The 13,600-nt window shown below is 37.8% G+C and overlaps 1 long non-coding RNA gene across 4 annotated transcripts in view; it reads left to right on the forward strand.

Moving 5' to 3' along the window:
- Positions 1 to 2,157: 2,157 nt before the first annotated feature.
- Positions 2,158 to 13,600, forward strand: part of LOC123456723 — a 68,019-nt gene continuing 56,576 nt past the window's right edge. For 2 of the 4 annotated variants that reach the window (XR_006634638.1, XR_006634640.1), the window contains exons 1-4: positions 2,158 to 2,222; positions 3,029 to 3,125; positions 3,889 to 3,924; positions 5,579 to 7,671. This is a non-coding gene — a long non-coding RNA (uncharacterized LOC123456723). The remainder of the gene's footprint in view (positions 2,223 to 3,028; positions 3,126 to 3,888; positions 3,925 to 5,578; positions 7,672 to 13,600) is intronic. The other 2 variants (XR_006634639.1, XR_006634637.1) reach the window with 2 other exon arrangements.

Raw genomic sequence — 13,600 nt, forward strand, 5'->3', positions numbered from 1 at the left:
GTAGGAACTAATTACTATTTATTTATGTTGGTAATAAAATTTATAATATTTATTTGCTCCAGGGAATCATAGGAAACATGATCACATGATCACAGATGATACTTTTTACTTTCATAAATGTGCTAATAATTTACAATAAATTGATATAATGAAAAATACTCATTACTTCTGTGAACCTAGATACATTTATCTTTAAACTCCGGTAATTATCATAATGCTTTTATTTTCAATGATCTTTTTTCTTTTGGTTTTCATAACTTGTATTTCTATGATTTCTATTAAATAGTATGTTTGTCTCTGAAATAGATTTATTTTCAGTCCTTTCTTCTTATTTTGGTTTATTCATTTTTTTTTCTTTTTCAAAAATGACAACTTCATATGTATTTAGCTTTGGCTGATGTTCTTTTACCCATTCTTTCTTTTGTTTAATGTAAAAAAGTTGAGGTAGATTGTCATATATTTCTTTTTTAATATTTTATTTTTATTTATTTATTTGACAGAGGAAGGGAGAGAGAGAGAGAGAGAGAGAGAGAAAATAGACATGCCAGGGCCTCCAACCACTGCAAACAAATTCCAGATGCATGCGTCTCCTTGTGCATCCAGCTAACTTGGGTCCTGAGGAATTGAATCTGGGTCCTTTAACTTTGCAGGCCAATGCCTTAACCCCTAAGCCATCCTTCCAGCTCTGTCAGATATTTTTTATCTGAAAAAAATAAATTAAGAAATAGTTCATGTAATGTTGTGATAGTTAGTCATTTGTAAATCAATGAATTTGTTAAAATGAGACAAAAATATAAAATCTGGGACTAGAGAGATGTATTAACAGTTGGGGCACTTGCCTGCAAAGACAAAGGACCTAGGTTTGATTCCCCAACACCCACTTAAAAGCCAGATGCACATGGTGGCACATGCATCTGTAGTTCGTTTGCAGTGGCTGGAAGCCCTGGTGCACCCATTTTCTCTACATCTGCCTCTTTCTCTCACAAACTGAATAAATAAAATATTTAAAAATATAAAAGCTACATTTTAAAGGCAAGTGCACATCATCAATTGAGATGTACAAATTATATATTTATATGTGAAAAATTGAATATATATTCCTTTATTCCCTTCACTTATTGGCAGTTTATTATTTTGTGGGGAAATCATGTAAGAAATGTATTTATAAGTGTTATCAAAAGTGAATGAAATAGCCAGGCATGGTGGCACACTCCTATAATACCAGCACTTGGGAGGTAGATGTAGTGGGATCGCAATGAGGTCAAGGCCACCCTGAGACTGAATTCCAAGTCAGCCTGGTTTTGAGCGAGACTCTACCATTAAAAAAAAAAAAAAGTGTATGAAAGAAGAGGAAGTCAGTCCAAAATGCCTCTATTTTTGCAGCTTGTGTGAAAAGATCAGAAATTTTTAGAAAGGAGATGAACTATGTTTTGTTCATTTTTATAATTTCTGTTTCCAGTAGTCTCAAATGTGGTGCGACTCCAAATATTTGTAGGGTAAATGTGTGTTCTCTCTTGGTTTTATTGTACTCATATATACATAACATGAAATGTATCCTTTTAACTAAGTGTACAGTTCAAAGGCAGTAAGGACTTTTCCATTGCAGCAGGCACCTCTTGCTAGCATTACTCCAAGAGAGGGGGACTATTTCCTGTTTTTCCACTATGGAATGCCATCTGAATCAGGAATTTCTCTGCAGATAGCTTGCTGTTGAATTCTTGACTTTCCTTTTTACTTACCTGGGGGAAATGTATGCTGAACAACAGACTAGTGATATCCCTCATCAAAGACTAGCCCTTGTCTATGTTCCCTGAAGCCTAGTAGGACTACTGCAGAAAAAAATATATATATAGATATATATATACTAATTTGAGATTGTTGCTAGGAGACGGAAGAGTCAAAAGCCCACAGTGTTGTAGGGGTTCCCCTGGAAACTAAGGTGATTTAAGTGTGCTCCACATCAGATGTTTAATGGGTAAAATCTGTCTTTTGGCAAACACATGTATTTTAGCAGTAATGTTTAGTATTATTTTATGTTTTGCCAGGAGTTTGGAGAATAAGCTCAAGGCATTTCATTTCTTTCTATTGGGTTAATCCCTTCTTCACAGCACAGCTCATTTCAAGTGGCAGTTGCACTGCAGCGTTCCCCTCCCACTCCTTCAGTGCCAGGCGAGAGAGACAGAGCCAGCCTCGGAGCCAGTGGACACAGAGCACGGTAACCGGTAAGTAGCTGAGAAAGCTCTCATCAAATAGATGTCAAGCATCCGCTTTCCGAGGCAAGTAACAGTTTTGATGGAATAGACTAATACAGAACTAAGGAGGAATTTCTCGAGGCAGTGGCACTGGGAAAATGAATTCGATACTTTGTGCTCACGTTGTCAGTTTTAAGGCTTGCTTCGTAAATGATGACTGAGTTGCTACAGAACCTTTCCCTTCTGTCCGGTAAGATGTGTCCCCAAATAACATGTATTGAAGACGTTACACAAGGGGTATCTCAGGTTTACGATGTTTGAATTAGACTTGTTTCCAGATCCAGTTTCCTTTCTCTGTGTGTGGAGATCATGAGGAGAATGTTTTGCAATGAAATGAAAGACACTAGACCCCACTTTTTTGTAATTAAGAATATTGTGTGATATGTCTGTGTGGGAAAGAAAATGACGAAGAGTGCAGCAAGTAATATTATTAATATGGATTGCTTCATATGAGAGCAGTACTAGGTGTGTTGAATAGGAAAGATGAAAATTTGGTTATAGGTTGAAAGATCATGACAAATAACAGACATTTTGAGTATTCCTTCGTTTGCTAATTTATTTGTATTCTTTCTGTTAATTTGTTCTCAGTACTTCCTTTAATGAAAAGGAATGTGAGAATTTAGCAGATTCCTATGGATACAGCTCTTCAGTTTTTTTCAGAGTACGACTGAAAATGTATATGCTCTTGTCGGTTAGTTTCTACAAAAAAATCAACAAAACAAAAATAGACAAATAAGTAAAGTGTTGTATTTATTTATTTATTTACTGATGAACAGATGTGAAAGAGAAAAATAAACTGATTTTTGAGTTAAATGACAAAACAAAGATCAAAGAAGAAAGTGATGATGTAAAGGCCTGTTAGAAAGTCAGAAGGTAAGCCATTTCCTAAGTTGAACATGTCTGCTGGGGGCATGTTTTGCAGAGGAAAGGGAGAGAACATGTTGAAGGTAGAGGGAGGGGTGTCAGCTGAGCACTGCGGCAAAGAGTGACTGACGCATCCAAGGACATGTGACCATTCTCCCGTGTAGTGAAGAAAAATTTCCATGACTCCATCTTGTATGAGAAATTCTATACATACTAACATGCAAATGATGCTGTAATCATGCTGTGCTCAATAATGAGTCCACTGCATGTGATCTTCCCCGGTACCACATTGGGGTTTACTCTTTGCTTGTTGTCTTTGTTCCTAGACTTTCTGCTCTGCTTGCTTGGTGCTTATATGCTTAGTAAAGGAGCTCATGAAAAAGCTTGCTTTATTATAAAGCTACAAATGTAATGGCTATCATAAAAATTTGGAATGATCTAAAGATTACTATAAAGAAAATCCACAATGCCATAACCCAGACATAAATACTGCCGGTCTCTATTCTCTGAATCTATACACAGTTATGTATAAAAATATATTTTATAGAAATGAAGATCATATGTACAGTTTTATTCAAGAAGTAGGACTTTATATATTTAAAAATATCCCACAGGAATGTGTCTCAGGATATATAATTTTCTATCATATAGGAATCTTTCTAAATGCATAATTAATAAGTATATATATATTTCCATTTTGTAATTATAAGTGATTTAAAGAATATATTCCCATATAAATCTCTGTGTGCTTTTTTGTTTTATTTCTCCCTAGGATAAATTAATAGACATGGAATTCCTGGATCAAATGGTATGAATCACTTCAAGGTTTCTCTTTCTGTCCCAAAACATATTCCTGAATTTAATTTTCATATGTGGCAAAAATATTATTTTCCAGTCACTGTTTCCATTTTTATTTCTATCATTTGATGTTTTTGGCATTTCACAGCTTTGTACTTTTATATATCTACATCTGTCAATTGACGATTTTTGTGGCTTGAAGTATTCTGTGCATATATGTATATATAATTACCTGTATTTTTCCTAGTAACTTAATTCCTTTATTTTTGCAATTAACTCTTTGACCCAGCTAGAACTCATTTTGATGTATACTATAAAGTAGGATCATTTTTTGTGTGTTTTTTCCCCAAATAGATCATCAAGTGTTTCAGCATTGCTTATTGAATAACCCCACCTTCCTCTACTAATGTGCAATCTCAACAGCTGTTTTACCATTACATAGGGTGTAGCTTTCCACAGGTCGGCCATCTTCTCTCTACCCAAGATGGCTAAATTCCACAGTAGTACTCAGATCTTGCCAGATTTGGGAGCCTGCTAAAGCACTATGTTTGTACTTTTGCATTTCAAGCAATTGTGTGCTTAAAATGAAATATCCCAGGAGTTAATGTTAGTCCTTCAAACCTGTGTTTTATTATTATTATTATTATTATTCAGGCACTCAGAGAATTAAAAATGACTGTAATCAGTTCCTGGGATTTTCTAGAATGGAATAAAAGGGAGCTCTATGAGGGGCAGAAATATTTGTCAGCATATGATGTTATCTAGGGCTGTAAAAGATGGAAAGTGAGCCTCAATACACGCCACCACTGTTACCATCTCAATAGTCCCAATGGTCCACTTCTTTCACTGCAAGTAGATGGGCCAGGACAGAAAACACGGTCTTTTAGTAGCAGATGGGTTAAATATTGCTCACAGAACTATTTGACAAAATTTACTTGCTGTTTTCTATTTTGAACCCCCTGCTTTAACACAGCCTTCTTTTCTTCTGACTTCTATCCCTGCCTGTTGGCCTTTTCTAATTAGGCAAGGTAGAGGGGCTGAGGCGGTGACTGGGAAGCTACCTTCCCTTCTGTTACTGCAAGGGACCCTTTTGGCTCATAGACACAGCCCCAGTCATTTCCCTTGCTTGCCGCATTAGTCTGTGATTTGTTTATGACTGGAGTCTGGTTTCCCTGGCAACAGGAGCTCGCCTGGGCTTGCGCAGTGGCTCTTCTGCAGTAGCAGAATGCGGTTGTGGGGGCTGTGGGAGGGATCTTAGGGGACGCAGTGGCTGGAGGAGATATTGCACAGACATAACGTCAGCATTTTTTTTCTGTACTACACTGCCATGGTGGTTGCATACAGAGCATTGCATCATTTTCAGGAAGTTTTGAGCCTTTTACTATTTTCTTCTTGCAAAGTAACTGGGCTCCATATTTTCACCAGTGACCATGACTTCTATCCAATAATTAAGACCCCAAATAGCCACAGGGCCTATGGGAATCCTGATAATTTGGGCAAAGACTGCCTGGTTTCAAACCTCCACCACTTTCTAGTTGCAGGGACATGATATAGTCAACCTTCTCGTGCCTCAGTTTTCGCAGATGTAAAATGAGAAAAATAGCACCTTTAGAAAAGTGGTACTTTCTAATCATTAACAAGTAATCATCTCTTGTTCTTTGTAGATGTTAAGAGAGGCTTGCCTGAAAACAGACTTGTGCCTGCCCTATAGGGCTCAACCTAATGCCCTCCCTAATCAAATTACACAAGCATGCACTTGCCCCTTTGGCATGTATACTCTGTGACATTGGTACAGACTTTACCTGCAGCACAAAGTCATCCCATAGCACATGGATAGTAAAAAGACGTTCCAGATCACATGAACTTCCTGCATCATTGCCCTCTTCCAGAGGCACGTGGGTTCTCCTCAATACACACTCCTGTAAAGGACATTTATCTTCTCCATATGACAACAGACTTACTCTACCTTAGTCTACCTATGACACAGAGATAATTCCAAAACTACAGCCTGTCTTCATGCCATAAGGATCTTTTCCAGAACACATAGAACACACAGACTTAATGTATAGAATCCATAGTCTCCCCACACAACACATGCTTCTCCCACTATACAGATACTCCTCATATTACAAAAATCCTCCTTACAGCAAGATGCCACACAGCAGAAACAGTTCCCATATCATGCACAATTCTTCCCATGCATGCCTCACTGACCAAAACCCCTAGCCACACAGATTCCTTTATGTCACATCAAAATATATTTAAAAGTATGTATCCTTGCTTCTACAGCACATAGACTCTCTTCACATCATAGAAACTTTTGCCATAGCACACAGACTCTAGAGTACCTAGAGTCTCTCTATTAAACATAGACCTCTGGCCCTGCACCTGAACACAGATTTGTGACACAGCTCAAATTTCCATGCCATAACACAAACTCTCACAGGTAAGTACCACAAAACAAAGACCTTCCCAATGGGACACAGACTTGTCTCACATTATACACACATTCTCTATAATATGTATATTCAACTCATGAAACATAGAATAAATCCATAGCACAGAGACACTCTTGGAGGCAATCAGACATGCTTACTTCACCACACATAGATATAACACTGCACTCCTAAACACATATATCAAGCCTTGTTGCATAGGATTACAGTGCAATGTAAAAACTTATCTTACAATGTACCAATTAGCCTCATAGCAAGCATGCTAACTATACAATGCAAACACTTGCCTCACAGATACTCATTTATCTTACAACATCTGGATCTTTTTCCAGAATTGAAGAGTTATTATACAACTTATACTGTAGTCCTACATCACAAAAATGTCACTAAATTCCTCATACAAACTCTGTGATCAATAGATATCACAAGATACAGCATGGCATCACAGTAAACAAGTTTGGTAGTACCTCAAACATATTTGCTCAACAGCAGACATACTTATGCTGTAGTACCACTCCATCTTTCTCTAAAGTACTTAAGCTCCTCTCAGCACACCATTCGTGGTGACCCACAGTATGAGTGAGAACAGGATCTTCATTCATCCCACTGCAGAGATGCAATCTACAACATGCAAATAAATCTCAAAGCACAACACTGCACACTCATAGCACTCAGAATTGTCACATATGCATTTTTCATACAGCTTCATTTCCCAAAACCCATACTTCCTACAGTGGGTTACACATTGTGAGCACATGCTCTAAACACTCATAACTATTTGTTAAGTAACTCTCAGATTTACAACAAAGTACATGGGGCTAGTTTCACTGCTCTTATTGCTGTCTACAGAACATGATATGCCCAATCATTCACAAACTCCAACATATACAGAATTTTCCATCAATACCCATACTTTCCTCCCATCTCATTCAAATGCTGAAGTCCTTCAGAACACAGACTTGGTCCATAATATATACAACCACACATTTGCATAAGCATTAAAATATGTAGACATGCCTGTGAATGCATACCTTTGTTCCACAATGTGCAGAATTTTATTGTAATACTTACTCTACCATGAATGTAAGCATTTCTCATTGTACAAATATGTAATATACATATTACCCTCACTTTACAAACATGTACATCAAAGAGGACATGCATGTGTTACCATACTATTGAGCTACAACTCTGAACTACAGAAGAATTCAGCTTGTGTAATGATTAAGAGCAAGACCTCTGGATCCAGACCATCAGAATTTGACTCTATATTCCATATATTGTTAACTGAATCACCAGTGGTAAGTATGTTTCTTTTCTTTCTTTCTTTCTTTTTTTATTTTGCTCATTTGTAAAAGGAAAAACACACACACACACAAGATAGCAATGGTATTCACTTTGAAGATTTATTAACTAAAAATGAATTGGTATTTTAAGTGCATACATAGTACAGTGCCTAGTACCTAGGAACTATTAAAGTTGTTAATTTATGTAACAATCACACACAACCCTCTTTTCACCACCATTATTGCTAATATAGAAAGGTCCTAATCCAAATACCCACAATCATCTGCAAAACAGACTCACCATGAAGTATGTAGACTACAAATATTCTACTCTACACAGACAACACACCATAATACCTACACACACTACAGAGTCCAGGCACACCCTAAATAGATGCCACTCACAACATAAAGGATTGCAATGACGTTAAGTAATTTGCCCAATACTGCACATGTTCTCAAAATGAATTTATGAATATACTGATCCTAAAACACAAGATTTGTGATGCCACAACACTGAGATGTAGGTTGAGCACATAAAAATGCTGAGCAAGAGTTTAGATGTAGCTCAGTTGATAATATACTTTCCTAGCATACAAAGCCTTGCATTCCATTTGTAGAAATGTGTAAGCTGGGCATATTGGTACATTCCTGTAACATTAGCACTTGGGAAGTGGAGACAGAATAATCAGAAATTCAAGATCATTTGTGGCTACATAATGAGTTTAGCACCAAACTGAGATACATGAGACCCTGTTAAAATAAAAGAAAGAAGAGCCGGGCGTGGTGGCGCACGCCTTTAATCCCAGCACTCGGGAGGCAGAGGTAGGAGGATCGCCAAGAGTTCAAGGCCACCCTGAGACTACATAGTGAATTCCAGGTTAGCCTGAGCCAGAGTGAGACCCTACCTCTAAAAACCCAAAAAAATTAAAAAATAAATAAATTAATAAATAAAACAAAAGAAAGGAAGTTAAGAAAAGAAGTAAAGAAGAAATCAAGGAATAAATATTTAGCAAAATACACATATGATTCATGGACTCAATCTCAGTCATACTGATAGAGCATCACTCACTCTAAGAGACACAGACTAGCAGAGGAGATCCAGATCTGCTCTACAGCACCCACACTGCTCTAGAAAACCAGGAATGACACATCTTATTCAAACATGGCCAATCAGCTAGACTTATTTGGCCATCTGCATTTGTTCCATAGTATATAGTAATGTCCCATAGCCAAAAGACTCCTCATACCAAGAGACTGGCCACAAGAACAATTCTTTTTGAAATTATAACATTAAGACAGTACATAGAAACTGGGCAAGCACACAGAGCCCCACATCACACTAGTATGTGTTACCCATAATATCCTGACTTGCCCCATAATACCCAGACTTACTTTGTAAGACCTCACCACAGAAATAATGAACAGCTGTTCCCTTAAGTCCATGAACAAATCCCAAACTCACATATTGTCTCTACAGTAAAAATACTATCTCTACAGATCATATAAATACTGAGCAGCACATGTGTGTATAAAAACAAACCACACATGTAGTAAATAGGAAGGAGAACCAGCCCAGGTGCCTATCAGCAGATGACTAAACCATGAAAATGTAGTACATACACAATGGAAGTTTACTCAGCAGTAAAAAACAAAACAAAACAAAACAAAAAAACAAAACAACACCAAAACGAAACAAAAACATTTTCAGGAAAATGGATGGATATGGAAAGAATTATAGTAAGTGGGGTGACCAAACTCAGAAAACACCAAGCAACATGTCTTATACTTTGTCATATTTATATGTTTGTATATAAAAGAGCACACACTTGGTAAAACTCAAAACCTAGAAAAATGGCCATGCACAGGTAATAAGAGATGGCATGGGAGTGGGCAAGGAAAAGGCAAAGCAATATACATGGCAGGTAAACGAAAAGATTGGGGTAGGACACAAGAGAAGATAAGGTTTTGGGGGAAATTGAGCGGTTTTGGAGAATAAACTAGAACAAGTTGTGTTTGAAAATGCCATAAAATTGTTTATGCTAACAAAAAAGTAAAATAAAATAAAAGAACCACCTTGTAACATACAGACATACAATGCAAGTCACATCCTCAAATGCAAAGTCTCCACCTCCTTCCCCTCAGCATAGTCTGTGAGGCAGTTCTATGACATATCACACAATACACTTTTGCTGGTCAGATTGTGGCTCAGGCAGAGAAAACTTGTGCCACATGTGCAAGACCCTGAGTTCAATCCACAGCACTACAAAACAAAGCAAAACAGAACAACAACAACAATAACAACAAACCAACAACAACAAAAAAGAGTCAAAAGCAAACCAACACTACCCACCATCAAAAAAAAAACAAAAAAAACCCCTTGAACTTGGTCTACAATGCACTTCCTTCAACTTCAAAATTTATTCGCTAAAGCACAGCTTCTCACCCCCATACATAGTGTTATCCTGCAATGCAGAGACTTGCTAACAAGCAAATAATTACCTTTGACATACTACAATTACCAGATACACCTCCAAACACAGACATTCTCCATAGCACCAAGAAACACTTATCATTCATGGGTCTTCCAATGCCTAATAACATAACATTCACACTTATCAATCAATGCCTAATCCATTTTACTGTATTACACGTGCTTCATGATCTAAGACTCCCAGTATAGTCCATAGGATCTTATCACAATACACAACTCTATGTCACAATGCTGAAATTCACAAAATACTAATATTTTCCATAGAATGCAGCCAGTATTATCATAAGAGGTAGATGAATATTTGCTGCAAATGGCAATCTTGTTCCACAATGCCACAGAAATACTTCAGAAAGCATACAATGAGCCCATGATGAACTCGTTTCACAATGCCAGAACCACAACATGACTTACAGGCCACAGGAAAGATGGACAATGTCAAACTCACTCTATGACCCACAGCCCCACTCTACAACATACAATTAACCCACCTTGGAAAGAACAGGTCCCAAACATCCAGATTAATCCACAGTTTTGCTGGCCACACAACAGTTAGATAAGCCTCAATGTAAAAACTAGCTCCACAGCACATAGAACTTATGATAGGCATGTGTACTCTACAACAGACTCTCACAAACACAAAATTAAACTCTGATATACAGATTCACTTCATAAAGCACACAGTTGTTCAGTAATATAAGTATTACCCCATAAAAAATGTGTTATCCTCCTCCCAACACACACAGAATTTCTCTAAGACTCACAGTCTTGGTCCACAGAGTCATTGCCTACTTCATATTGTACAGATATAGCCCTCACTCATTATGCCTTTTCTAACAGTTTTATCCCAAAAGGCACTCTTGACTAACCCTCCCCCCATAGATAAAATCTACATCGTACATTTTCACTCTAAAACAAAATCTTGGCAAACTAATAAAACTTCTTCTGTGTACAAAATATCTAGAGAATTCACTGATACTCCTCACAATCCCAGAATTACCACATTCCCTTTACATGCAGACTCACTCTGAAACACCTAGAATCAATTTACCATATAAAGACTCAGTCTGTACAAGATCCTCTGTTCAATGCGCTGGCATGCTCCACAACACGTAAATGCATGCAACACCAAGAATCTTATCACAACATCAATAAAGGGCCCACAACACACAAAACAGCATATGGAAACAATGCCCAACTAGCTTCAAAATATACAGTCTCACCTTGAAGCACAGAGAGATAGACTATCATGAAACCACTATGAGGGACAGGGGCACTCTACCAGAAGCTCACACACAAAGTGAGCTGTCATTCAACACAAAGACTCACAACTCAAATATACTCGATTACACAATGGCATATCACATGGCACACAGAACTGCATCTTAATTCAGATGGGGCTGAATGGCACTATAGCACAAATACAGGCTCCATCATACCCTAGAGTTTTGACTAGTAACACAAAATCTCTTTACCACACCACATTTAGAATCAGATCGATCTACAGATTGGCCCCATGAATGCCAAAAGTAGACATAGAACCTTATCTGATAGAACTTACTTCTTCTATAAAACTCCATGTGCATGTCCCATAAAGCACAAATGCAGTTGAAAGTGCAAAGTTTGAACTTATCTCACAGATATTTGCTCTAGAATTTTTTTGAAATCAAGTCATAAATATCTTCACTTTATGACTCCAGGGCATATGCTACAATGTACAGATTTCAATGTATAGGCCACAACATTTAGTCCTACTTATAATGTGAGGACATATTCCATAATCAGCAAAATCCTTCTGGCAGTGAGCTTGAGTGCATCTAGAAAACTGGACTCATAAAAGTCACATAAGGGCTGGAGTGATGGCTTAGCGGTTAAGCACTTGCCTGTGAAGCCTAAGGACCCTGGTTCGAGGCTCAATTCCCCAGGACCCACGTTAGCCAGATGCACAAAGGGGCGCACACATCTGGAGTTCATTAGCAGTGGCTGGAAGCCCTGGCACACCCATTCTCTCTCTCTCTCTCTCTCTCTTTCTCTCTTTCTCTCTGTGACACACTCAAATAAATAAATAAAAATGAACAATTTTTTTTAAAGTCACATAAGATGCTGTATCAAAAAGAAAGTCATAGGTACTGGAGAGGTGGCTTGGTTGTTAAGACACTTGCCTGCAAATCCGAAAGGACCCAGGTTCAATTCTTCAGTACCACGTAAAGCCAGATGCACAAGATGCTGCATATGTCTTGAGTTTGTTTGCAGTAGCTAGAGGCCATGGCATACATATCCATTTTTTCTCTCTCTCTCTCTTTCTGTCCCTCCCCCTCTCATAAATAAATAAGTAAATATTGAAAAAAGAAACTTATAGTACTGCAAATAACTCCCTCAATTCACACTGATCTCAAACCAAATACACAGGACTACAGAGCACACAGTTCATAGAGCCATCATGTAATCCACAGTTTCACCTTATGTTATCTCTATTCTCCTCCTTCAATACAGGAAACAGCCTCATATCACAAAAAAATCCCATTAGGCATAGGTGGACACCACTATAAATTCCCTCACAGAATCTACAACTTATTACCACTTTAAACCATCCATATACTTGCTAATAACAATTATACTCCCATATTCCTACAAGAAAGTCACCTCTAAACATACAGACTTGGCATCCCTAAATTCTATAGAGTCAGACCCCAGTACGAAGAGACTCTCTTTTTAACAGAAAGAATTTACTTTTACTTAACCACTTTCAGACTCAACTTCACCTCCCAAGACTTGCCCTGCCAATTTAGTGTTATATCCTTACACAGAGACATCTTGTTTAACCCAGAAAAGCATCTTGTAACCTGCTGATTAACCCCATGGACCTTAGACTCATGTTCTAGGCCCACATCCTGAGGCAAAGAAGAGCTATACACAGGGAGGGGAGATGTAATCCACAACACACACTGTGCATCAACTTGCCCCATATTTCTCATCTACTCCTTAGAATGCCCAGACTAGCTGAATGATCCTCAGTTGAAATCAGGTGCATTCAGAATGGTATGACCATAGACATATCTGTACAATGCTCAGAAGTCCTTACAATACCTAGAAAGGTAGCAAATGTGTAAATGTACTCTAGAACATGCAGAGTCACTTCACGAGGCAAAACTTAATCTCTTATATTGAGTCCCCAATACTTTGTTCTGGTCCTTATATACTGTCATTGATATGTTCACACAGTCACTTGAATATATATGTATATGCATAGTTGTGATTAAAACATACTCAAATAAACATGCCCATGGCCATGTATGCAACTTAAGTGTGCCTGTACCTTACAACATGTATGAAAGCACACATGTGTAGTCATGCAAATGAATGTGGTGTAGATATAGAAATCCACAAGGACATAGCTGTGCACATGCATACATTCACACTCTGACACAACAGTGATAGACTCACAGAGATTGC

The sequence above is a fragment of the Jaculus jaculus genome, chromosome X (assembly GCF_020740685.1).
Source record: "Jaculus jaculus isolate mJacJac1 chromosome X, mJacJac1.mat.Y.cur, whole genome shotgun sequence".
In the NCBI taxonomy this organism is placed as follows: domain Eukaryota; kingdom Metazoa; phylum Chordata; class Mammalia; order Rodentia; family Dipodidae; genus Jaculus; species Jaculus jaculus.